This window comes from Schistocerca nitens, chromosome 2 (genome assembly GCF_023898315.1).
Source record: "Schistocerca nitens isolate TAMUIC-IGC-003100 chromosome 2, iqSchNite1.1, whole genome shotgun sequence".
NCBI lineage: Eukaryota > Metazoa > Arthropoda > Insecta > Orthoptera > Acrididae > Schistocerca > Schistocerca nitens.
Window position 1 is genome coordinate 181,299,981 of NC_064615.1, and position 27,731 is coordinate 181,327,711.

Consider the following 27,731-nt stretch of genomic DNA (forward strand, 5'->3'; position numbering starts at 1 on the left):
TGACATTTCTGTGTCTTTATATATTGTAATTGTTTTACTATTTGTATATATATATATATTTATGCATTTATGTCGATGTATAATTGGTTTGTTTTGTAAATATTATTTGTATTTTTACGCTGGGTCTTGCCTAGGGAAAACTATGCTCTCGAACGATTACATCGATAGGTCGTGTGGAGGACCAAAGTGTTCAGGATCTTTGGGAGTGTGAACTCTGCCGCGTGGAGCGCGGGCAGAGCAGAGGGAGTCTGGCGGGGGTAGGGCGGTGGAGCAGGTGTGTTGTGTGACGCTCCCGCGAGTTGCCGCGCTTTCGGGGCTGGGCAGCATGTAATTGCGCTCGACTTGCTATGATAGTTTCTGACACGGTGTCGCGGACGGGAAGCATTAGCTGGCGCACATCAAGAGCCCGTTTCGCCTGGTGACCGTGTCGAGAAGAAGGCGCGCCAACATCCAGCTTCTGCAACAGTGACGGCCGACAATGAGTGACTGTCGCCACCTCCTCGATCAATGGCTTCAAACCTTCAATCAACCAACAAGGAAGACTGGAAGCATGTAAAGTTTTAGAACTGTATGGCAGACCTCAGCTTTTCAAACTGTTCCATTTTCGTAACTATAATTACAGCAACTTAGCATGAACCTTTGTTGCTCATTGTCCCAATTGCATTACCAAGCAGGGTCCCTTCCTTTTCCGGAATGAACCCGAGTGTCGTTGAAATTCAAACGCCAGCATTAAAGTAATATCATTCCATTTCACTGCTTTAATTTCAAAGTTCAGTTAAAGTATTCATAGCTGGCTACAATATTTAGATTACACACGCACAAATTAAGAGTGCGAGTTTTGTTACCATATTTTAGCTTAGCTGTGACTGCAGCTCAGCTTGGTACGTACTAAATTTTACTATTGTTAATTGTTCAGAATCATTTGATTCAAGTTCAAAGTTAAATCTCTTATTTCTAAATTGCGTAGATTCAAGTAGCTTTTGAAATGATTGTTGAGGTAGGCCAAGACTAATCTTATTTTACTGAATTTCGTAGTGCTTCATAAACAAAGTTCGCTATTAATTTCAGTCACTAAATTAACTTTCAATTTTCCGGTTTTATTAATTCTTTTGCTAAATTAAGTCAGAGTGTAGCGAAATTTATTACTTCAGACAAACTTTCAGTTTCCACACTATACGTGTCAACCTTCAGTTGCCACGCTTCTAGTGCTAACTATATGTGCAATAACCTTTCTTTTTCAGTTAATATAGTAGTTGTCCATAGGACTGGCGACCGTAATTTCCCCAAATCTCAAATATCTAATTAACGCCAATTAATTGTTAACGTAACGACCGCACATTTACTTTCTTCATTAACTTTACCCCTTTTCAAAATTAATTTCCACCAGTTTCATTTGCATTTTTCCTTTCATTTAGATGTAACCCTTTCCTCCCTATTTACCGACAGATTAACTTCGGTGACGATTGCTTTTCCCAAATTCACATTAGGTACACGCGGATTAATTTTTCACTGTCATTAAGGTCGATAAGTGAGGGGGAGGTTACAAGTCCACACTTGCAGGTAACGATACCACTCCGAACGCAGCCATTTGTGTCACGGTGGTAATGTAGCCGATCATGACGGCGGTAATTCAATAGACTGGAGCTGCTAGTCTTCGACCAACGGTACGGTATGAAACAGAATGTTGCAGGGAGACCGTTATTTGTTCTCGAATTGCAGGCTTAGATGTGAAGAGATTACGATGTGTTTTCTGCACAATACGGCTCTCTTTCTTCTGGTGGTCAGCTAGATTCAACAGGAACCTTGACGACTAGAATGCCTGCCCTTACGTTATCGTGCACTCCAACATCAGGTCACTGTCTTGTCCGAATGCTCCAAATATATGAATGTTACACGTTTCGAATAGCCGGCCAAATGAGGACCCACAATGAGCTCCAGTTTAACACTCTGCCAGCTGACGATAACGCTCACGCGAGTACGCGACAGCTCCCTGTACGTGTCCCTTCACGTTTCCACGTGACTATCACATCGGAAACTGTGGACCTAGGGATGTTTAGGAGTGTGGAAATCTCACGTACCTACATTCGACACAAGTGACGCCCAATCACCTGACCACATTCGAAGTCCACGAGTTCCGCAGAGCGCCCCATTCTAGTCTCTCAGGATGTCTAAGGGCTACTCAGGTCGCTGATACGGAGTACCTGGCAGTAGGTGGCAGCACAATGAACCTAATATGAAAAACGTATGTTTTTGGGGGTGTTCGGATACTTTTGATCTCATTGTGTAGACTCCGACCTATCCGCCAGGTTAGCCTTGAGCGCTAATGCACTGTTCCTGGACTCGGGTAGGCGTGCCAGCCTCACTCAACATCTGACTGTTCACCCCCCCCCCCCTCCTTATACAGGGAGCAGACACGCTAATATGAGCACAGCCCACCTGACAATCAACGTGCAATAGCCACTCATAGCATTGGAGGGTATAAAAAGTGTGCCGCGGGGACGTGGGAAAACAGTGCAGTCATTGTCATAATGCAGAAACTGAGCATTTATCACACTTCCAAAAGTGCATAATCATTGGCTTTCGGGCCAATGGTGGAAACATTTCCGAAACGGCTAACTTTGTAATCTGTGCTGCCGTAGTTAAGTGTACTGTGCATGGCAAAATGACGCTATCCAAAACCGGCAGTGAGCTGACTGTGGTGCAGTATGGGCCATAGATGACAGGGGTGAACGACGGCTGCAGAAATGTGTATGGGCGAATAGACGGGCAACTATTGAGCAACTCACATCCCCGATGAACCAAGGGGCTACCAATAGTGTCTCCTCAACGTACATTTAGCGAACTTTGCAGGCGCATGGTTAGTGCAACCTTAAGTCGTCGGCACACGGACCGTGCTCTCGAACGCTAACGTTGAGCGTGCAAAGTTCAACGTGCTGCTGAACGCTCAGGAACGATGCTACTTGTACATGTGGTACGTGGGCCCCAACGTGATATACGCGATCGCAACGCACTCCAGCGGCAGTTTGAAGGTTTTTTCTAGTTCGTAAATCACACTGTTTACTCAATGGGCCGGCCGGAGTGGCCGTGCGGTTCTAGGCGCTACAGTCTGGAACCGAGCGACCGCTACGGTCGCAGGTTCGAATCCTGCCTCGGGCATGGATGTGTGTGATGTCCTTAGGTTAGTTAGGTTTAATTAGTTCTAAGTTCTAGGCGACTGATGACCTCAGAAATTAAGTCGCATAGTGCTCAGAGCCATTTGAACCATTTTACTCAATGGGTGCGCGTAAAATTACCAAGTTAGCTCTATTAAAACGCACATTTTCCCCGTCGTCTACGAAAAGGAAAGTACCATGTCCAATAAATAAGAACACAGGCTTATAAAAGTTCCATCACAAACAATGTGGTACAAATTTGGAATACTTCTCCGCGTAAGATAAACATAATTTCATCAATCCCACATTTTAGTATAACCCCAAGGTCAGTCTTACTTGATCACTATTCCTACCCAGTAGCAGAATCTTTGCAACGTGTGAATTACGAAGCGTCAAAGAAAAAGGAGCAAAATATCTTTATACAAATAGCGCAAGCTGTCCTGTATATTAAGCCAATCGAACAAAGTCACCCCTCAAAAAGAGGTGAACTTATATTTACATAACATCAAATATTATAGCATATACTTATATTAAACTAATAATAAAGTATCAGAACCTAATAAAATCGCGAATGTTAGGAAAAAAAATTTTGAAGTGTTAAGACTGGAACCACTGCCTCAACAAAAACTCATTACGGACAGAGACGCTACTCATTACGCTTGCTTTTTTTTTGTTGCATTTTGTTCGTTATTGATCGTTGTGTTTCGTCGTTGCGGACGTCGCAAGACATCCTGTTCAAGTTCGGTGGTTGATCCTTCCACTCAGTTTTTTATTACAGAGGCCAACCCGCTCTATGACCGAACACGCTTTTTTTTTTTTTAATCTCATTTTGTTCGTTTTCGTTCGTTGCATCTGCTCGGGGCGGACGTCGGAAGACATCCATTTAAGTTCGTTGTTGATCTATTAACTCAGTTTTTTTTTATTACAGAGGGCTGCTAACCCTCTGACCGAGCACGCCGAACTACCGTGCCGGCTAACACGCTGAGCTACCGTGCCGGCTTCTAAACCAACAACATGTACCTTGTGCTTAATCATAGTATCTTACCCCTTACTAAAAACATTAATCGTAGATAATTATATTACTAACTGAAATTTAATTCTAACATATTGTACCAAGAGCAATGCGTTTTGGGTGGATCTTCAGTGTGTCGCTGCCTTCAAATAGCCTACCCACATTATACGCAAGTTACAGTAATTCTTTTGCCACGAATATGATGTTTCTCATTATTTTATTGGAACGAATCACACAACTAACAACGGGTTTTCCAGTGATCCTCAATTTGCTGGTGCTCACAAGGGAACCTCCTCATCGCACCCCCCTCAGATTTAGTTATAATTTGGCACAGTGGATAGGCCTTGAAAAACTGAACACTGATCAATCGAGAAAACAGGAAGAAGTTGTGTGGAACTATGAAAAAAATAAGCAAAATATACAAACTGAGTAGTCCATGTGAAACATAGGCAACATCAAGGATGATGTGGGCCCAGGAACGCCGTGGTTCCGTGGTTAGCGTGAGCAGCTGCAGAACCAGAGGTCATTGGTTCAAGTCTTCCCTCTAGTAAAAAGTTTAAATTTTTATTTTCAGACAATTATCAGAGTTCAGGCACTCACACATAATCAATTTCGCTCTCCAAAATTCCAGGACATGTTCAGATTTGCTTGGAGATATGCATAATTTGACGGTCTACACACGTAAAAATTTGAAAACGTTAAAAACATATGTTTTTACAGAGCACAGAGAAAACTGTGCGACTGTGAAACTGTTGTATTCATTTGTTGCAGTTTATGTGACACACTCTTATGTTTTCATCACTTTTTTGGAGTGATTATCACATCCACAAGAAAACCTAAATCGGGCAAGGTAGAAGAATCTTTTTACCCATTCGCCAAGTGTGCAAGTTAGGTGGGTCGACAACATATTCCTGTCATGTGACGCACATGCCGTCACCAGTGTCGTACAGAATATATCAGACGTGTTTTCCTGGATCAAATGTTTTCGGTTCCCATTGGAAAGGCACGTCCTTTCGTCTACTAATCGCACGGTTTTGCGGTGCGGTCGCAAAACACAGACACTAAACCTATTACAGTGAACAGAGACGTCAATGAACAAACGGACATATCATAACTTTGCAAAAATAAAGTAAGTAAACTTTTCGCTCGAGGGTAGACGTGAACCATGGACCTCTCGCTCCGCAGCTGCTCACGCTATCCAGAGGACCACAGCGCTCCTGGGCTCATATGATCCTTGATGTTGCCTATGTTGCCCATGGACTACTCAGTTTGTATATTTTGCTTATTTTTTCATAGTTCCACACAACTTCTTCCTGTTTTCTCGATTGATCTGTGTTCAGTTTTTCAAGGCCTATCCACTGTGCCAAATTATAACTAAATCTGAGGGGGGTGCGATGGGGAGGTTCCCTTGTCAGAAACGCCATATTTACATATAGGCTTGAAATGAATGCCAATATGGCGCCACACAACTCTGTACTGAAGGGAGACGGTGTGCGTGTGACGTAGGTGGCGTTGTGACATCTCATTGGTCAACGCTCAGACGCACGCTCAGGATATCTGATATGCCAGATTTTGCTCTGCACGTCGGAAAGACTCCCGAGCGTGCTATTCCACGCTATGACGTCAGAAACTAGGTACGCTCAACGCTCAGCGTTCGGATGCACGGTCCGTGTGCCGACGGCTTTACTGACTGGTGTTCATTGGCGACGAAGCCTGGAACTGGCACGCCAGTAACGCTGCTGGACATCTACTGCGTGGAGACAGGTGGCCTTTCCGGATGAATCGCGTTAAAAAATGCTCTATCGGACAGCGTAAAACGCCTGAAAGCAAACACCCGACAACCAGGAGGTAGCGCTATGGTCTGCGGAATGTTTCCGTGGTATTCCCAGGGTTTCTCATGTTTCCGTGGCATTTCCTTGGATTACCTCGTCATCCTGGAAGGCACAGTGGATGAAAACAAGTATGAATCTATCCTTGGGGACAATTTTTTTTTAGTCATTAGTCTTTTACCTGGTTTGATGCGGCTCACCACGAACTTCTCTCCTGTGCCAACCTCTTCGTCTCAGAGTAGCACTTGCAACCTACGTCGTCAATTATCACTTGGATGTATTCCAATCTCTGTCTTCCTCCTCAGTTTTTGTCCTCTACAACTCCTCCTTATCAGTGTTTTCCACATATTCTTTTCCTCTTCGATTGTGCGCAGAACCTCCTCATTCCTTACCTTATCATTAAACCTCATTTTCAACATTCGTCTGTCGCACCACCTTCAAACGCTTCGATTCTCTTCTGTTCCGGTTTCGGTTTCACTATCATACAATGGCGCGTTCCAAACGTATGATACTAGTAGACTTCTGTTGGTCAGGAATTTCCGCCTTGCTCAGTTCGTCATGGGTTATTTTGGTGCCTAGGCAGCAGAATTCCTTAACTTCATCTACTTTGTGACCATCAATCCCGATGTTAAGTTTCTCGCTGTTCTCATTTCTGCTACTTCTCATTACCTTCGTCTTTCTTCGATTTACTCTCAGGCTATGCTCTGTACTCATTAGACTGTCCATACCAATCATCAGATCATGTAATTCTTCTCACTTTCACTCAGGATAGCGATGTCATCAGCGAATCGTGTCATTGATATCCTTTCACCTTTCTTTTATTTTCATCATTTCTTCTTCGCTGTACAGATTGAAGAGTAGGAGCGAAAGACTACATCCCTGTCGTACACCCTTTTAATCCGAGCATTTCGTTCTAGGTCCTCCAATCTTATTATTCCCTCTTGGTTCTTCTACATATTGTACATTATCCGCCTATCCCTATAACTTACCTCTACTTTTTTCAGAATTTCGAACATCTTGCACCATTTTACATTGTCGAACGCTTTTTCGAGGTCGACAGATCCTATAAATTTGAAAAATATGTAAAAAAACAAAACCAGCCAACCGGTTGCATAGGTTTTCTATATACCTTGACCATGTTTCGTCACCTCTTAGAGTGACTTCATCAGAAGGTAATGTCACCCTTAGAGGTGACGAAACCTGGTCAAGGTATATAGAAAACCTATGCAACCGGTTGGCGGATTTTTTTTACATATTTTTCAAATTTGTGTATACGGTTGCCGCAAACGTCAGCCATGTTCAGAGTTGTAGAGATCCTATAAACGTATCTTAATTTTTCTTTATTCGTGCTTCCATTATCAATCGCAACGTTAGAACTGCCTTTCTCATGCCTTTACCTTTCCTAAAGCCAAACTGATCGTCATCTAACACTTCCTCAAATTTCTTTTACAGTCTTCTGTATATTATTCTTATCAGCAACTTGGATGCATGAGCTCTTAAGCTGAATGTGCGATAGTTCTCGGTCTTGTCAGCTCTTGAAGTCTTCGGAATTGTGTGGACGATATTTTTCCGAAAGTCAGGCGGTATATTGCCAGACTCATACATTCTGCATACCAACGTTTTGTTGCCACTTCCCATAATGATTTTAGAAATTGTGATGGAATGTTATCGATCCCTTCTGCCTTATTTGTTCTTAAGTCCTCCAAAGCTCTCTTAAATTCTGAGTCCAATATTGTATACCCGGTCTCTTATAAACCGACTACTGTTTCTTCTTCTATCACATCAAACAAATCTTCCTCCTTACAGAGGCCTTGAATGTACTCTCTCGACCAATCCGCTCTCTCCTCTGCATTTAACAATGGAATTCCGGTTGCACTCTTAATGTTACCAACCTTGTTTTTAATTTCACCGAAGGTTCTTTTGACTTTCCTATATGCTGAGTCAGTCCTTCCGACTATAATTTATTTTTTTGCATTTCTTCACATTTTTCATGCAGACATTTCGCCTTAGCTTCCTTGCACTTCCTCCTCACTTCATTCCTCAGTGACTTGTTTACCTGAATTTCCCTGAACATTTTTGTACTTCCTTCTTTCATCGATTAGCTGAAGTATTTCTTCGGTTACCCACGGTTTCTTCGCAGTTACCTTCTTTGTACCTGTGTTTCTCTTTCTAACTTCTGTAATTGCCCTTTTTAGAGATGTCCATTCCTCTTCAACTGTACTGCCTACTGTACCACTCTTTATTGCTGTATCTACAGCCTTAGAGAACTTCAAGTGTATCTCGTCATTCATTAGTAGTTCCGTATCCCATTTCTTTGCCTATTGACTTTCACTCACTAATCTTTTAAACTTCAGCTTACTCTTCATTACTACTACATTGTGATCTGAGTCTTCATCCTGGGTGCGCCTTACAATCCAGCATCTGATTTCGAAATCTCTGTCTGACCATGATGTAATCTAACTGAAATCATCCCGTATCACCCGGCCTTTTCCAAGTATACCTCCTCCTCTTGTGAATCGTGAATAGAGTATTCGTTGTTACTGGCTGAAACTTGTTACAGAACTCAATTAGTTTTTCTCCTCTCTCATTCCTTGTCTCAAGACCATATTCTTCTATAACCTTTCCTTCTACTCCTTCCCCTACAACTGCATTACAGTCCCCCATGACTATTAGACTTTCATCACCCTCTGCGTATTGTATTACCCTTTCCATATCCTCATATACTTTCTCTATCTTTTCATCTTCAGCTTGCGGCGCGGCATATATACCTGAACTATTGTTGTCTGCGTTGGTTTGCTGTCGATTCTGACAAGAATAAGGCTATCACTGAACTGTTCACAATAACACACTCTTTGCCCTATCTTCCTATTCATAACGAATCCTACTCCCGTTATACCATTTTCTGCTGCTGTTGTTACTACCCTATATTCATCTGACCAAAAGTCCTTGTCTTCTTGCCCGCATCTCGTGGTCGTGCGGTAGCGTTCTCGCTTCCCACGCCCGGGTTCCCGGGTTCGATTCCCGGCGGGGTCAGCGATTTTCTCTGCCTCGTGATGGCTGGGTGTTGTGTGATGTCCTTAGGTTAGTTAGGTTTAAGTAGTTCTAAGTTCTAGGGGACTGATGACCATAGCTGTTAAGTCCCATAGTGCTCAGAGCCATTTGAACCATTTTTGAACCTTGTCTTCTTTCCATTTCACTTCACTGACTCCTGCTATGTCTAGATTGAGCCTTAGCATTTTCCTTTTCAGATTTTCTAGCTTTCCTTCTGACATTCCACGTCCCGTCTCGTAGAACGTTATCCTTTCGTTGATTATTGAATCCTTTTATCGTGGTCACCTCCCCCCTTGGCAGTCCCCTCCCGGAGATCCGAATGGGGGAGTGGGGAACTATTCCGGAATCCTTTGCCAATGGAGAGATCATCATGACGCTTTTCAATTACGGGTCACATGTACTGTGGATAAACGATATGTGTCTTTAATGCAGGGGGTTTCCATTGCCTTCTGCATCCTCATGCCGTTGATTATCGCTGATTATTCCGCCTTTAAGGGCAGTTTCCCACCCCAAGGGCAAGAAAGTGCCCTGAACCTCTGTCCACTCCTCTGCCTTCTTTGGGAAGGCCGTTGGCCGAATGTGGGTGACTTCTTACACCGGAAGTCTTCGGCCGCCGATGCTGATTATTAATCAAAAATTAAGCGGTGGTGCGTTTCGAACCCGGTACCGAGGACGGTACCCCTAGACACCTAGACCACGGGGATCATATCCACCGCTTGCACAGCACGATGGCATCTACAAAGCAAGACAATGCAAAATGTCACACAGGTCACAGTGTACGTGCGTGGTTGGAAGAATGCCGGGATGGGTCTACGGTATTCCCATGGCCACGAAAGCTCCGGATTTAAACGCTGCCGAAAATCTGTGTGACCACAGCGAGCAAGCTGTTCCAGCCATGGATGCCCAACCGAGAAATCTAGACCAGCTGGCCACCGCACTGGAGTCGGCATGGCTCCAATCCCTGTCGTTACTTGCCAAGGTCTCATTTACTCTCTTCCTGCACGACTCGAGCTGCAAAAGGTGGTTATTCAGGCTTGTGACTGGTGGTCAAATTAACGTAAGTGCATATCGTACCAGTCTTGGTAATAACACTAAATACGGACAACACTAATGTACAAATTTGCATTGATACCCGACCGTGTCTTCTGAATGCTTCACTTTCTTTTTTATCAGCAGCGTATAAGCCAATGGTCACATAACTGACTTGGAATAAAGAAGTTTTTTAGTGTTAAAACTTCAGTGAAATCCTATCTCATATTGGAAAATTTCTTTTCACTGCAGGTATATTTTGCTTATTTTCCAATTTATAACAAAGATGTACTTTGAGGAATGAAATGAATTAAGCGTACGGCATCGTTGGCCGGGAGGCCCCCATCCAGGGAGGCTTGGCCGCCAAGTGCAAGTCTTATTTCAGTGGACGCCACTCTGGGCGACTTGCGCATCAGTGATGAGGATGAGATGATGATGATGACAGAACACCCAGACCACTAGCGGATAAAATCTCCAGTCTGGCCACGAATCGCAACCGGGCCCGCCGCCCGGGAGGCAAGCACGTTACCACCCATCTAAGCAGGCGGACTACTTTGAGAAAACCTGACAGGAGAAAAACCTGACGTCAAACATGGAATAAAAATGATGAAGCTATCACTTAACAATAAGTAAAACAGAATTGTTTTGTTAGCAAGTGTAATGAAACAAGTCTGAAGTTACGTCTCTGACGATGTAATTGCGAGTTTTTCATTGCGTCTGGAAACATGTGAAAGCGGTGCGTGCGGTGTTTACAGAATGGTGCCTGGAAAGATCTTCGTGCGAAGCAGTTCTTCTTGGTCGCCGTTCTGAGCGGAGCCAGTACTCGCCAATTACTGATAAAAGTGATCATTAACTGATAATCAAAACTGCCGCGCTCCGCTCTACTGTATAAAGTGTCTAGCTGGAACTTTCCCCTAACTTCTTCACAATGGAGAAAATAACGAAATGAGTGTCAGCAGAATGTAGATGTTCGAGAGTGACACAATATCTTACCTCTCTAAGACTTACTAAATGTAAGGATGGCATTTTTGAATGGCTGCTCGTTGTTGTCATGGCGTTTTAGGAAAACCCAACACCTAGTTTTAGATTCTGTGATATACTCCAAAATTCGTGATTTTTTTTTTTGAGGAATCCCCAGAAGTTGCTTTTATAAAAGTAGCACCTAAGCTTGGAAATAGATTTACCGTGAAAATTTTCATTAGCATTAAGGGGGGTAGGACGTCAAACGAGCCGTCTTGGAGCAGGAGAGTCACCACAGGACATTTTAATTTCCACTGTCTATACTTTTACGAATAAATTCATAAAACTTCGTCAGCATGACCAGGAAGGATTCAGGATTCACAATCATAGCAGTGGAAGTTCAAAAAAGTAACAAAATAATTTTTTTTGCATGTGATGTTCATCATTTTTTCACTTCTATTGGCTGCGTTTGTTGCTATAGGTACACGTTTCTTCATAAGTAAGAGAGATTCTTCGATGAATTTTGCACAGCATACAAACCATACTTACAGATGTATGAAACTCTAGAAATTATTTAATTTATGAAAAAATGAATGTGCTGTTACATTTTAAATTTCATGTTTAGAAAAAAACTAAAATTTTATAGTTAATTACCTCAATTTTTACCACAGTTTTTAATAATTTGGAAAATTCTAGAGTTTCATACACCTGTAAGTATGGTTTGTATGCTGTGCAAAATTCATCGAAAAATCTCCCTTACTTATGAAGAAAAGTGTACCTATAGCAACAAATGCAGCCAATGGTAAGTGAAAAAAAGGTGAAATAAAAATGTAAAAAAATAAATTATGTTCTTATATTTTTGATCTTCCACCACTATTAGTGTAAATCCTGAATCCTTTCTGGTCATTCTGACAAAGTTTTATGAATTTATTTTTAAAATTATAGACAGTGGAAAAAATTAAAAATTCCTGTGGTGTCTCTCCTGCTCCAAGTCGTCCCATTTGACGTCCTACCCCACCTTAATTGCGTTAATGGAATCTTCAAAATCACGCAGTCCACTATTCACGGGAACTTAAGGGTTTGGTGTATGGATCATTTCTTCAGTCGTTGTTTCGTTCGTGCATTAAGTACACCACTTCCTCAGGTGTCCAACCCATTTATTCCCTCAGTATTCTGCTTCATAGTTCTCTACGCCCCTACTCTAGCCACCACAAAGGAGGATCATCTTACTGTGTATCAAGCGTATCTTGACCATTTCACGTTTTTGCGCCTGCCATCCGAGAACAAGTGATGGATCCTGCTACGTTCCGTGTCATTTCACACCATACATCGGAGTCTACACTATTCTTTCATCTTCTTTTGCTTACGCCTTTGTCCCGCAGTTCGCAGGGTCGGCGGGGTTACAGTCGGATTTAGCAAGGTTAATTGGAAGGGGTGGCCAGATGCCCTTCCTGCCGCCACCCCACACCCCCCAGGAGGAATTCGTGTACCCGAGCTGACTGCGTCTAGTGTAATTCATGAAATAGTGCGAACGTGTTTCAAATATCTGCGAGTCGTGTAACAGGCGGAACGTGGGGACGAGTCCGGAATTCACCTAAGTGAATGTGGAAATCACCTGAAAACCATATCCAGGCTGGCCAGCACACCAGCCCTCGTCGTTAATCCGCCGGCCGGATTCGATCCGGGGCCGGTGCGCTACCCGAGTCCAGGAACAACGCATTAGCGCTCAAGGCTAACCTGGCGGGTAGGTCGGAATCTAAACTATGAGATCAAAAGTATCCGGACGCCCCCAAAAACATATGTTTTTCATATTAGGTGCACTGGTGCTGCCACCTACTGCCAGGTACTGCATATCAGCGACCTCAGTAGTCATTAGATATCGCGAGAGACCAGACTGGGGCGCTCCACAGAACTTATGGAATTGGAACGTGGGCAGGTGATTGGGTGTCACTTGTGTCATACGTCCGTATGTGAGATTTCCACACTCCTAAACATCCCTACGTCCACTGTTTCCGATGTGATAGTGAATTGGAAACGTGAAGGGACACGTACAGCACAAAAGCGTACAGGCCGACCTCGTCTATTGACTGACAGAGACCACCGACACATGAAGAGGGTCGTAATGCGTAATAAGCAGACATCTATCCAGACCATCGCACAGTAATTCCAAACTGCATTAGGTTCCACTGCAAGTACTACGACAGCTTGGCGGGAGGTGAGAAAACTCGGATTTCATGGTCGAGTGCCTGCTCATAAGCCACACATCACGCTGCTAAATGGCAAACGACGCCTCGCTTGCTGTAAGGAGCATAAACATTGGACGATTGAACAGTTGAAAAACATTGTGTGGAGCGACGAATCGCGGTACACAATGTGGCGATCCGATGGCTGGGTGTGGGTATGCCGAATGCCCAGTGAACGTCATCTGCCAGCGTCTGCAGTACCAACAGTAATATTCGGCGGCGGTGGTGTTATGGTGTGGCCGTGTTTTTCATGGAGGGGGCTTGCTCCCTTTGTTGTTCTGCGTGGTACTATCACAGCACAGGCCTACCCTGATGTTTTGAGCACCTTCTTGCTTCCCACTGTTGAAGAGCAATTCGGGGATGGCGATTGCATCTTTCAACACGATCGAGCACCTCTTCGTAATTCACGGCCTGTGGCCGAATGGCTACACGACAGAAACATTCCTGTAATGGAGTGGCCTCCACGGAGCCGTGACCTGAATCTTAAAGAATACCTTCGGGATATTTTGGAACGCCGACTTCGTACCAGGCCTCACCCTTCGTCAGTGCAGCACTCCGTGAAGAATGGGCTGTCATTCTCCAAGAAACCTTCCAGCACCTGATTGAACGTGTGCCTGCCAGAGTGGAAGCTCATCAAGGCTAAGGATGGACCAACACCATATTGAATTCCAACATCACCGATGGAGGGCGCCACGGATTGTAAGCCATTGTCAGCCAGGAGTACGGATGCGTTGGACCACATAGTGTAGCAGCAGGCTGCAGGCTGCGTTTTGGGTGTTACCGTGATCGGAAAGCATGGACTATTGATCAATGGCGTCGTTCTGTGCTCAGCGACGAATCTTGCTGTAGCACTACTCCGAGTGATCATGGTCAGCGACTGTGGTGGCGACCAGGGAAAAGGTCTCACTCGTCCGTGTGGTGTTGCTCTTGATGTCGCAGTGTGGGTAGCATCACATCATGGCTGGTAGTAACTGAGAGAACTCCGACAGCACAACAGCACGGTACGGACATCCGACGTCCTAAAGTGTTACTTCTCCTGCGACATAACCATGGTGCAGTTTTTCAACAGAATAATGTTCGTGCACATATGGCACATGGTTCTATGAACTTTCTGTGCGATGCTGAGGTACTCCCGTGGCCAACACAATTCCCTGATATCTCCCCAACGGAACAAGTGTGTGGCACCAGTGGGACATCAACTCTGCCCCAGTAGCAATATAAACTTTTCTTAATTCAACAAAGAAATTCGCCAACCAGCCGTGCAAATTGAGAAGTAATTTTATTTTATTTTCACTCCCATTTTCGGCAATTCATTATACTATCTTCAGTCCCCATATGTGCCTCTCAAAAATAATCGATATTGGCATACTGGGATCATACGCAGTTGCCAGTTGCAACCAAGTATTCGAAGGAAGCATTTGAAAATTCACGACATCCACAAACATGTGGCCACAGTATACCAATATAGATTATTTTTAGAGGTAATTATGGGGCTTGAAGATGGCATAATGAATTTCCGAAACTGGTAGCAGAAATAAAATAAAAGGACGTCTCAATTTGCACGGCTTGTCGGCGAATTTCTTTGTTAAATATTTGACCAGCCTCCATCGTACGTCCACAAAGGATCAGCAGAGACTGTTACAACATTTGCGGCCATGCTTGACTCAAGAGAGGTCACAAAGGCTTTACGAGTTCCTTCCCCACAGAATCAGCGCACGCACCCAGGCCACGGAGAGTGCAACGTTATACTGATAAGTGGGCCCTTACTACCAAGTGTTTTGTAAATTTCACGCGATTTTGTAATCTCGGAAGTGACATCACATACCTTATCAACCTGTGACGTTTTGTTTAGTTCAGTCCTCCCCCTCGGGCTGCTTCATCTTTTATGTCAGATGCTATAAATGCACTTAAATCAAGTGAATGTATGGACGCAGATTCTAATGACGATGCAGAGACATGAAATAAACTAGATACAACAAATTCAGATTCGTAGAGTCTACAAATTAATGAGTATCTTGTGGTGAACGAAATCTTTGCAGAACGTGAGCCGCTTTTCGCGAGCATGCCTCCGTCTGGCACAAATTTTCATTCGTAATGACATATTTATTAAATGACAGAAAGGATACTTGCAATCAACGTTTCTCTCTCTGTCTACTCCTACTACGAAGTAAACAGATTTAAATTCCAGAACGCACCTGCGGTACCGTCCGAATACAAACGACATACGAGTTAGTGTTTACGATAAGTAATATTAATTCAGAGAAGCTTTTTCAGATATAGTGTTACCTGAACCTTACACGCTCGCACTACTGATCGTAACTGTGTCACGTGCATAATATAGTTTTCTGAAAACATTACAAAAACGCACATATTGCCAAGGACCTATTTCAGGCTTGGCTTGTTTGTTCCTCTTCAGTGACAGGGTGTCAAAACACTCTATGAAGCTGTCGTGAATGAGCTCACTAAACAACTTATTTTACAAAAATTTATTGTACACACAAATAAATAACCACAATAAAATACGAATACTGATTGAAACATTGTAATTTGAGATACAACAATATCTGTGAAAAATGAAAGTAAATTTTCCGACAGAATTATTTGTTCGCCATTTCAGATACTAGAATGCTATCTTCCTTATATAGGCTGCTTGAAGTATCTTCCAAAACGTCTGCAGTTTTATCACGTACTCGTGCGACGCGGTCACACACCCATGGGAATTCTATTGAAATCAAAAATCGTTAATTTTTATAAAAGGGGGGTGACAAAGTGGCTAACAGATTGATTAAAACGATATACAAGAATGCACTGTGTCGGTAAAATGTGTTAGTATCCCAGTGAGGGTGTAAAACTGAGAATGTGAATCATTTTACTCTCGTAGTCGCCCATGGTATTACGGCGTATAGGTCATGCGCTTTGAACAACAATATGTATCTTATCTATCACTAACAAAGACTTTTCTGTTCTGTGGCAAATAAAGGCTACGATTGTCAGTAAGCAAGTGATCCAAATTTCTGAACTTAGGTGCTGTGTTTGAAAGATGGCAGCAAATGTTTATCGTGGAATCGCTTCAGTCATCACCCGTCACGCGCAACGTTTGCGAAGCGTAAACATTTCAGAGCTAATTTAATGCAAGGAAAGAAAATACAGTCTGTCTGGAGAATGAGGAGGGTGCTGAGTAACAGTTAGCTTGCGGGTATCCAACAACGAGTGACCACGATGCATCGAACGACTCCACCAGAAAAGTTCTTGTCTTTCAAGTATCAGACTGTGTGGGGCCTTCAGCCTAATTGAAGATAAGGCCTTCTGCCTTGTGTGTTTTTTTAAATTAATTTTACCTGCAGTCTTAAATCATGGGCCTTCAGCCGTCTTTAAATTAAACTTCTTTGCGTTTCAAGTGTTAGATTTGTTGGGCCTTCAACCAAGTTATAGAACTTACTTACATGAGGCCTTCTGCCTTCTAAATATTCTGTTTTGAGTCTGAATTTTAAGTTAATGGTTTACAGTCGTTTTTAAATGTAAATGGTAAGATAGTGTGGCCTATTCATCCGATAACTAAGTTCAAAACTTTTTCTGTATTGTTTGGACAACTAATGAATGTAACTGACAGACCCCTTTTGGCCCTTTCCACAATTCCAACTACCTGTTCTACAGATTTAAGCAGGGCGTTTCACACAATTTCCAACAGCTTTACACCAGTGTCACAAGAGTGTTCTAGTTAATGGTAGTTATTTTGAAGGCCAGTGTTAGCATTTTGTTCGTAAATCTTGTTTCCTTCGTTTTCTGAGCCCATTCGCCAAACTTTTCGGGCACATCTTGTATTTTTGTAATACGTGAAATAAGATGATTTTCATTGCAACTGATAGCATACTGCACTGAACGTAACAGCGTGCCGTAATCGAACATTCTGAATTTTATGGAAATGACACTTGATAAATGCTTACTCGTGATGGTTTGGCGAAACATTTCCGTAAGCAAGTAAGCCATATAAAACGTTAACATCAGTTTCAGTATATTAATTAACACTTGGTCCTATAAAATGGATTTTGCTTTTACTGTCGCATCGCAGTTTCGAGTGCCCTTAAACGCTATTGCTACAGTTACCAGCTTGTAGTCTGAAAGGTAAATGCGACATGCTCGTTGTCCGCTTACACTACGTAGTTCTTTTTTTCTTTTTAAGTATGTAACTCAGAAATTTTGCCTTTTGCTGTATTAGGTGTTTTGTTCCATTAATATGAACGAAAGCTCGGCTCTTTGGAACATTTCAGTCTTAATTGATCATTGTTGAGCTTTTCATTTTTTATTGTAAAACTTCTATTGTTTGAAAAATTATAATAAAGTACATGATAATACTGTAAAAACGTGATCACAAGATGTTTATTTCAGGTTACTAATAAAAGGGCAGGGATCGGGAAAGGTGACTCCATTAGACTTTATTTTACCTAGTTATGATGGTATGACCATTACGTACAATCTCAACAGGGTTTGCCTGCTATTACGGAGTACAGGATTTTGTCTGTCTGAATGATTTGAAAATGCGTGCAGATAACCCGAAATTAGGCAAGTAAAAAAAATTGAATAACTGAATTTTACAACTCTGGTCCTCTGGTCGTGTTCTACATCAAAAAGAACTTTACATTTCTGCTACATAATTTTTGGATAGTGTCACCATGTTATGTCCATTAGCGTCATATTAAGTCCTGAAAACGTGCAAATTAAGAATCCCCAGAACAACGATACATACAAGGAGCAAAGGAAGGTAAGAGAACACTTCCTTCACATAAATGTTTAAAGATCTACGTTAACTGTTGCCTTTTAAGAAAACATGTTGTAAAATGACAGTACCACTTCCATGCAATGCCCTTCAGTCTAATCTCCTCTATCGCTATTGCTTAGATACCTAAAGTACAAATTACATTTCAAGTCGATAAGAGGGAACTGCTACACTACAGCCACTGAAATGTGAGTTTATAAACTTTTCGGATCCTAGAAAGTTAAAACACTATAAACACTTAGCCATAACAGCCAATAATTAGAGTTTAGCGACTATTAAATCAGATATATTTGACACATATTGCAGATATAAGATGTTTGCGAGCCTGTTTGTCTCAACAAATAGAGGAAGCCACCTACTTACAAATGACAGTTCCAGCGTTGAGAGCAGTTTGTAGTTTTTGTTACCTGAAATTGAGAAAGAAATATATGTTGTTAATCTGGTGAAATGTGAATGTTACATCTAAGCTACAGTTATCACATTCAAGAAAAGTCAAATCTCACAAAAGGCATTTTCCCTTTACACACGAAACATAGCAAACTCTTAGCAGTTTAACTTCTAACAAAACGTATCCGCTAATTGGAGAGAAATCTGTATCCTACTTATCAATTAAGGTGCCTTAAAGCGTCGTGCTCTTCGTAGAAGGAATACTGAAAATTTTATCAGCTGTTTTCCTAACGCTGTTCACTTCAGGGTGTTTGTTTGATGCTTTTTGGAAGTAAGAGCAGAATGTAGCAAGCTGAATATAGTGCTTTACGAGAACGGTCTTGGCGAATAACATTTGATCTAGAGTACTTTTTTGTGTTCAAGGTTGACCCTAAACCTGGCCTTAAACTATTATATTGAATTATATAGAACTAGACTATACGCTTGTGTACTGTGTCACCTTGAAATTGTGGAAATTTCTGTAGAAATGATTTTAAATTTATGCACAAACGTATCACATATGTATATCATTCAAAGGGCATGCATAAAGTATGGAAATTAAGGGTCTCACAGGCTAGATGACTCAAAAATTTCTCCACCCCAATCTGTCTCTGCCTCGCTTCCCCCCACCCCCCTTTTCCCAAACACACACACACACACACACACACACACACACACACACACACACACACACACACACTCACACACCGCCACAAGCACCAACACCACAGTTAAGCCTAAGAGTGTAGGCCACGGGATACACGCTACCTTAATGAAGTAACTACGCCAGTCCCTGATGAGTAAATGGATTCCATCTGCGAACCCCGCAAAGTATAATGGCAACTGAGTCAGCTTGCGTTGAATAAAATATTGGTCTCTCATTCTTTTGTATTTTCCATTGGAGTATTATTTGTCGTTCGTTATTTGTATATCAATGAGAAATTCATTAACGAAATGAATCAGATTATGTGATTCTAACGCTTCTCATTTTGGTAATGAGAAACTAAGCGAAGAATTGTTAGACTTGAAAGATGTGCACTTCTTCAGGGCCAGTCTTAAGGATGATGTGCTCAAAAGGTGTAAATTGAGGTGCGTTTAGGCGTAAAATATTGCGTGTTTCCTGCGGAAAAGGATATTGTCACCATCATGTGTACACTCCCGTATTAGGTGCCAGGGGTACCTTTTATTGTACTAGGCACTAAGGTTTTCATTGAGTGGTAAGAGCGTGCATGTGTTTACACGTTTCTGTGCGTTCTGCCACTTGTATAACTTCTTAGTTGAAAAAAGGCGTATGAGGGACTAAAGAATGTTAATGGACTGTACTCTTAAACCCGATTCTCGGAGGCTTGGTTTCAAATTGGTTATTAGTTGTGCTTCTGGATTTCTCTGCCGTAATGCCACAAGGGAAACCAGTTCATCACCATCCATGGTTCATTCTCCGCTTCACGGCCTAAGATTGAGCAGTTTATTCTGCAACTTAGATTTAGGATCTCCCCATCAAAAGAAATTTAAAAAATGAGTAGCTGTTGAGTATTATAAAATATTCTCCAGTTCAGATAGTGATTTTTTAATTCCTTATCGCAGAAGCTCTGTAATCTACAGTACTAACACATTATTTTCTTTTTGTGCTCATTTCACTCATTTCACTCATTACTGAGGACGCTGATTCAGTTTTTCAGATAAAAAATGGGAATCTGGGCGCACAAGACTGAAACCAAACATCGTCGCTATGGGTCTGCTGTTTCTGTAGTGAGAGCGAGGTGTACTGCGACTGGTAGTGAGGAATGAATGGTATTGCACTACATTTTGCATCATTTAATATCTTCTTTGCATAACATTACTTTACACTAGAATAGACCTAATGAAGTAGCACTGTTGCAAAAGACTGGCCTTGTATTCGGTAGGAGCCGGCCGGTGTGGCCGAGCGGTTCTAGGCGCTTCAATCTGGAACCGCGCGACCACTACGGTCGCAGGTTCGAATCCTGCCTTGGGCATGGATGTGTGTGATGTCCTTAGGTTAGTTAGGTTTACGTAGTTCTAAGTTCTAGGGAACTGATTACCTCAGATGTTAAGTCCCATAGTGCCCAGAGCCATTTGAACCATTTTTATTCGGTAGGATGGAGATTCCAGTCTGGCCACCCTGATTTAGGTTTCCCGTCGTTCCGCTAAATTATTTCAGCCAAATGCCGGGATGGTTCCTGCTGTAAGGCCGCTGTCGACTACCTGTCCCATACATGTAAAACTCTATGTAAATGCTTACATATATATGAATTAAGTATCTGCTTGTTCTTAAATTTTAATACCATGACGTGCCCAAAATCCTTGTGAACATGAGTCACTAATATATAAAACTACAACAACAACTACAACTACAAAGTCAAAATGTGTGAATTTCACTACTGCCATGTGATGAATTTGGGGGCTGCAATCGTTTCCATGCCTATGGTTCACTTGTGCTGCCAGATTGTGTAACTATGTGCGATGTAAATACTGAAAAACAAAAACGTATCTTCAAAGCCCAGTAGTTATTTTGTAAGCAGCTCTCAGAAATCGGCCATGGCTCGCATGATGCCAACCTACATTTGGCTGGCATTGTTACGTGGCAATTTTCGCCAAACTGATGCGTAGCGTTATTTAAAATAAGAGACCCAAGAAAGACATAACGAGTAGTGCACTTGAGTATACACGCAAGTTTGATGCCTGAGTTTCTGTTCTGTTTCTAACACTCTAGAATCTTTCCTTTCTGTCAGCAAGTTTAGTGAACTGCTGTGGAACATATCCACATAGCGGCGCGATACAGAACCATAAATGTATTCTTTCTGGAAGCGCTGAACGCAGAAGCGTTCGCCGCCGCTGGTGGCTGAAGGAGGGAACCGTCCAGAGGACATAATCGCAGCCTGACGAAGCTAAAAAAACGGTAAACTTTAGGGGCCGCTAGGCGTCTTAGGAATGCTGTTTGGACGCATACAAGATGTTTTGTAGACAGATACGTATCTACAACGTGGAAAAATGGACGATGCGTTGTGAAAGCCGAAAACGAGGCAGCCACGTGTTCTTAAACAAACTTGTAAGACGAACGCTGATTGGCCCACAAAAATTATGTAATAGCCAGAGAAGGGGCTCGCATGTGTGTACGTGTCATCCCTCTTGATTTCCAGGATGGAAAGTGATCCTCTTCCCCCACTTTAGAGATAGTTAACATAATTCGTTAATCAAATCAAAAGACGTAGGGGAAGTTATTTTGCCAATATATTTCTGAACGTTTTGTTGGTCGGAGCTCGCAATCTTTGCGATAATTGGCTAGAGAGTTTCCGATGCGCAGAGACGCAGCACAGAGACATTTCGTTGTGGGCAGTCAGTGAGAAATCTTCGTCTTACGTGGGCACCGAGATCTCCTCGACTTCGGGAGCCCAGCGACCATCTTTGCCTCCATCTTGCAGAGTTTGGAGTATGTCGCAAAACGGAATCAGATGCTGTGGACAACTCAGAGTCTGTTCCCACCTCTTCAGTCATGTGCTAGGGCAGAACCGTATAAGTATGGCGAGAATGTGCAGCAACTGCACGCGTCGTGATACGGGGACCGCGGATTTGTTTATTTCCAGAATGGTTTGGAGTAAATGAATTCACACTGGTAGCTTACTTAACTTACTACGCGCTTAGGCGAGGGATGAGATGCTTTAATTTGGTTTTCTGGGTCTTTTATTTCTATTCTGGTCTTAAATTCCACTGATTAGTTGCATTCCCAATTATTGCCATTAATGTGGGGATTTTTATCATTTTATTGATAATACTACTTCCGCCCACTTATGCGTACATCTTAACATGTCCTTTTGTGAATCTCGTTGGATGACTGTGGATCCGATGCTCTCTGCAAACTCGATCCATGTTTATAACGAATCTTCGAATTTTTTATATAAATTTAACTTGTGAGCTTTAGATCATTTGCTAGCTGGATGAAACCTATCTTTAATATATCTTTGTGAGCTATTGACCCATGTTGTCATTTTTGTTAGGATCATCCCGGTTGTCATCCCAGATTGCAGTAGCTTATGTTGTGCGACTTTCATTAACTGACTGCACATGATATCATGGATGGGCTGATGTGTTCACTGATTATGTCACCAGTTACAGGTCTTGCTAGCATCACAGGGGTATGCCAAAGCCCCAAACGTAGTCTCAAAGCGTGTACAAAAATTAGAAGTATCGCAGATCTCCGTGACTACCACAAGTCATTTTCTTGGCGTCTACAAATGGTTCAAATGGCTCTGAGCACTATGGGACTTAACATATTAGGTCATCAGTCCCCTAGAACTTAGAACTAATTAAACCTAACTAACCTAAGGACATCACACACATCCATGCCCGAGGCAGGATTCGAACCTGCGACCGCAGCGGTCCCGCGGTTCCAGACTGTAGGGCCTAGAACCGCTCGGCCACCCCGGCCAGCGTTGGCGTCTACCCAAAATGTATTTAAAGACATCCCTATTCCCACCACTTTAAGTGATGTAATACCACGAAATGAAGTATAAGGACTCATTTAATAACAGTTTAATGCATTTGATAATAGTTTAATAATAGCTGTCTGAAGGATAGCTCCATTTTTACCAATATAAGTATTAGCGTAAAAGAATTTTACGTTGCACTTCAGTTTTATACCACGAAACATACCTTCCATCTTCACAAACAGGTATTTTTACGAAATTTAAGAGAACTGTGATTTTATGTGCAAAGATTCTCATCTTAAAGGAATTTTTATGCTGATTCCAAAAATGTTCTAAAATTTTGCGAGTCTCTAATATTTTCGAGGCAAGAGTTAAGTCTATGATTTATATTTTAATCTTGTTAATTCAGCTGATGCGTTTGGACTGCAGTTGTATGTGTATGTGTAAAACTTTATCATTTGTCCTCCAGCATTAGCCGAAGATTCTAGAACGAATTTTCATTCGGCAGCGAAATATGGACTGAACTGGAACTTTCTAGCAGATTAAAACTGCGTACCGAAAGACGACTCGAGCTGCGACCTTTGCATTTTTGCGGGCATGTGCTCCACCTACTGTGCTATTCAAGCACCACGACACACGAACACTCGCATCCCCCCCACCCGCCCCCCTTTCCTTACTTCCGCCAGTACCTCTCATCTCGCACCTTCGAAACGTTACCTGTCTACCTTGCGAAACCAGCTCTTCCAGAAGAAAGCGTATTATGCAGACTTCGGTTAGCCACATGCCAGATGATTGTTTACAAAACGAATTTTTACTCTGCAGCAGAGCATGCGCTGATTTTGAACTACCTGCCAGAATAAAACTGCGCGCCGCAAGGGTACGCGAACCTGATTTTGGTTTCAACCAAACGCCATGAAAAATGTCTTCTTACTCTAATTTTTAATTCCTATCGATCCTCATTACATGTTATCAATATTTGGGGTAATGAACTGGTTTCAGCATTCGAAATGTGGATTTCTTTCAGTAATCCTAAAATACAATATCAGGAGATTGAATGGTATCAGTGGTGTCAGCGAGCAATCAGCAACTTTTTACTGTTTCATAAATTTGTCTTGTACAGGAAAGAATAAAATTCACTAGGAATCATTTTTTGTACGAATTTCAAAGCGTTTGTTGTTAGGTGTCGCAATAGAGTTTGCTTCGATAATCAGTTTATCACAATGGCTGGTCACACCAAAATACTATTCCAGTGTCATAACTACTGTATCACTTCGCACGGGCCGGCCGGTGTGGCCGAGTGGTTCTAGCCGCTTCAGTCCGGAACCGCGCTACTGCCACGGTCGCAGGTTCGAATCCTGCCTCGGGCATGGATGTGTGTGATGTCCTTAGGTTAGTTAGGTTTAAGTAGTCCTAAGTCTTAAGTAGTCCTAAGTCTTTACAGACGAATGGAAAAACTGGTAGAAGCCGACCTCGGGAATTATCAGTTTGGATTCTGTAGAAATGTTGGAACACTTGAGGCAACACTGACCCTACGATATACCTTAGAAGACAGGTTAAGGAAAGGCAGACCTACATTTTTGGCATTTGTAGACTTAGATAAAGCTTTTGACAATGTTGACTGGAATACTCTCTTTCAAATGCTAAAGGTGGCAGGGGTAAAATACAGGGAGCGAAAGGCTATTTACAATTTGTACAGAAAGCAGATGGCAGTCGAGGGGCATGAAAGGGAAGCAGTGGTTGGGAAAGGAGTGATACAGGATTGTAGCCTCTCCCCGATGTTATTCAATCTGTATATTGAGCAAGCAGTAAAGGAAACAAAATAAAATTGGAGTAGGTATTAAAATCCAGGGAGAAGAAATAAAAACTTTGAGGTTCGCCGATGACACTGTAATTCTGTCAGAGACAGCAAAGGACTTGGAAGAACAGTTGAACGGAATGGACAGTGTCTTGAAAGGAGGATATAAGATGAACATCAACAAAAGCTAAACGAGGATAATGGAATGTAGTCGAATTAAGTCGGGTGATTAGATTAGGAAATGAGACACTTAAAGTAGTAAAGGAGTTTTGCTATTTGGGAAGCAAAATAACTGATGATGGTCGAAGTAGAGAGGATATAAAATGTAGACTGACAATGGCAAGGAAAGCGTTTCTGAAGAAGAGAAATTTGTTAACATCGAGTATAGATTTAAGTGTCAGGAAGTCGTTTCTGAAAGTATTTGTATGGAGTGTAGCCATGTATGGAAGTGAAACATGGACAATAAATAGTTTGGACAAGAAGAGAATAGAAGCTTTCGAAATGTGGTGCTACAGAAGAATGTTGAAGATGAGGTGGGTAGATCACGTAACTAATGAGGAGGTATTGAATAGGATTGGGGAGAAGTTTGTGGCACACTTGACTAGAAGAAGGGATCGTTCGGTAGGACATGTCCTGAGGCATCAAGGCATCACAAATTTAGCGTTGGAGGGCAGCGTGGAGGGTAAAAATTGTAGAGGGAGACCAAGAAATGAATACACTAAGCAGATTCAGTAGGATGTAGGCTGCAGTAGGTACTGGGAGATGAAGGAGCTTGCACAGGATAGAGTAGCATGGAGAGCTGCATCAAACCAGTCTCAGGACTGAAGACAACAACAACAACAACAACAACAACAACAAACTAGTCTAGGGGGCTGATGGCCTCAGATGTTAAGTCCCATAGTGCCCCCATTTGAACCATTTTTGAACTTCGTACGGTCCTTAAGTAAGAGACATTCCCTTCGGATTTCTCTTTGTTGTGTCGATATTTAAGCACCTTATTCGTGTTCATTAGAGACGCCACGCCAGTGGCCTATGATTAGGAAAATCGTTACAAATGGCGACAGGCCTGTGGCCCGCGGCTAGCTAGCGATGGCAGGGCGGTGTCTCGGCGTGTCGCTGCTGGGAATGGAATACCGATACGAGGGAAGGCGTGGGCGGCAGGCCCCCTTAATGGCTGCTGCGGAGCGCCGTCTTCCTATTCCTCTCGGCGTCTCCGAAAAACCCGCTGCACGGCGAATGTTGTTCAGTAGCAGCCTACGCGTATCTCGCGGTCACACCCATGTAAAAAAACAGGGCGAGAAAAGGATGTCTGACAGGGCTCAGTCCTGGACTCATTTCGTTGTTTCAATGGAATATCGTCGATTCTATACTGCTGTAAATAACATTTGTCTTCCGAAGACCTCTAGTTTTATGTAAGTGCCAGACCTGAAGATACCAATTCTGCCATCGTCCAGATGAATAGCGAGCTGTATTTAGCCGTCATATAGGTGCCAAAGCTAGGGCTTGGACTAAACTCGAAAGAGGCCCAAGATATTTAAGTATACTATTAGGCCAAACAATCCTCTTGGAGGAACATCCGCAACTGAGCATTATAGCAGAAGTGGAAAATACCTCTTTTTATTTTCCAATACTTAAACACGACCGGTTTCGGGTTCTGAGCTCTGCGTTCCCTGGTGATACACCGAGTCCTGTACTGTCCCATCACGACACTCGGGGTTATAGCTCGAAGTTATAACACCTGATTACGGGCGTGTAAGAACCCGAAACCGGTCGTGTTTAAATACTGAAAAATAAAAAGAATCTTACAACTGAACCGGTGTTTTCAACCCTGCCATCCCATTAGGAATTAATTATTTCCGAATTCCGCAAACACTTGTCTCCTATTCCTTTTGGCGGTATGCCAGTACAACACCATAAATTGGATAAGAACTTTGCAGTAATTATGGATTAATACCTCAATTGGGCAAAAAAATACAGTCGCCTCGAGGAGAAAGACTTCTGCTTGCCCAAGTGCCCACCAGAAGCTTCGTAAAATATTTCCACAAGATGTGAAGTGTTAATTTGTGTGATCACTCGTTCTGCGGAACCTCCATTATTACGACACAATTAACATGATACGAGTAGAGCTAACTCTAGACGTTAGAACCATGAACACTAGCGTGCCTTACATCTGCAACACCCGCATCTCTGAACATGTCTGTGCTTCATAGGCGCAGTTGGAATGGTTGCGTTTGGACAAATTACCAGTCGCTTCGCCTACTGCATCAGCTCCTCAGTTCACATGCACCCCAGTACGTAACATAAAACGTAGAGTTCCTTTTACCTCATTATATTCGGAACACAAAGACTAACTTATGTAGTACACTTGCTGCGCCCATACATAAAACAAATACATTCGCAAACTCCTTCTTTGTTGCTGCAGTCTGTCGCTTTGGAACAAGCTACCCTGCACTCTACGCACAATTCAGTGTCCTGTAGTATCCACCGGATAGATCAAGCACTTCCTTTCCCTAAAAATTAACATATGCGGATTTTTACATTCTGTAAAACAATAAAAAAGCTGCTCCCATCTTCTTCCATTAATACTTTTTTCTCTTCGATTTCCACCAGCCATGACAGAGCACCATGAAGAAGAACAGGGATATAACATATAAACAAAAGACATCATACCTTTGACAATAACAACGCTTGTACATCGTTAAAAAAATTTAAAAAATATATTTACATACTTTTTCTGGTATGCTTGAACATTAATTTAAATATGTAGAATATGAAGCTATGAAATAACAAGTTTTTATGAACATTAATTTATATGGTTTACGTTAACGAAGATATCGATATTCCCTGGTATCGTAAGGTTCTTATCGTATCATTGGCACGATTCCATCAGACACATTATTGAACCTTCTCTTCATTATTCGTGTTTCCATCAAGCTCATCTTTCTCTTCTTCTCCCACGCATTCTGTAACCTCCATTATTAGCAGTGACCTCAGTTTAAATGTTCGTGACAGTCTACC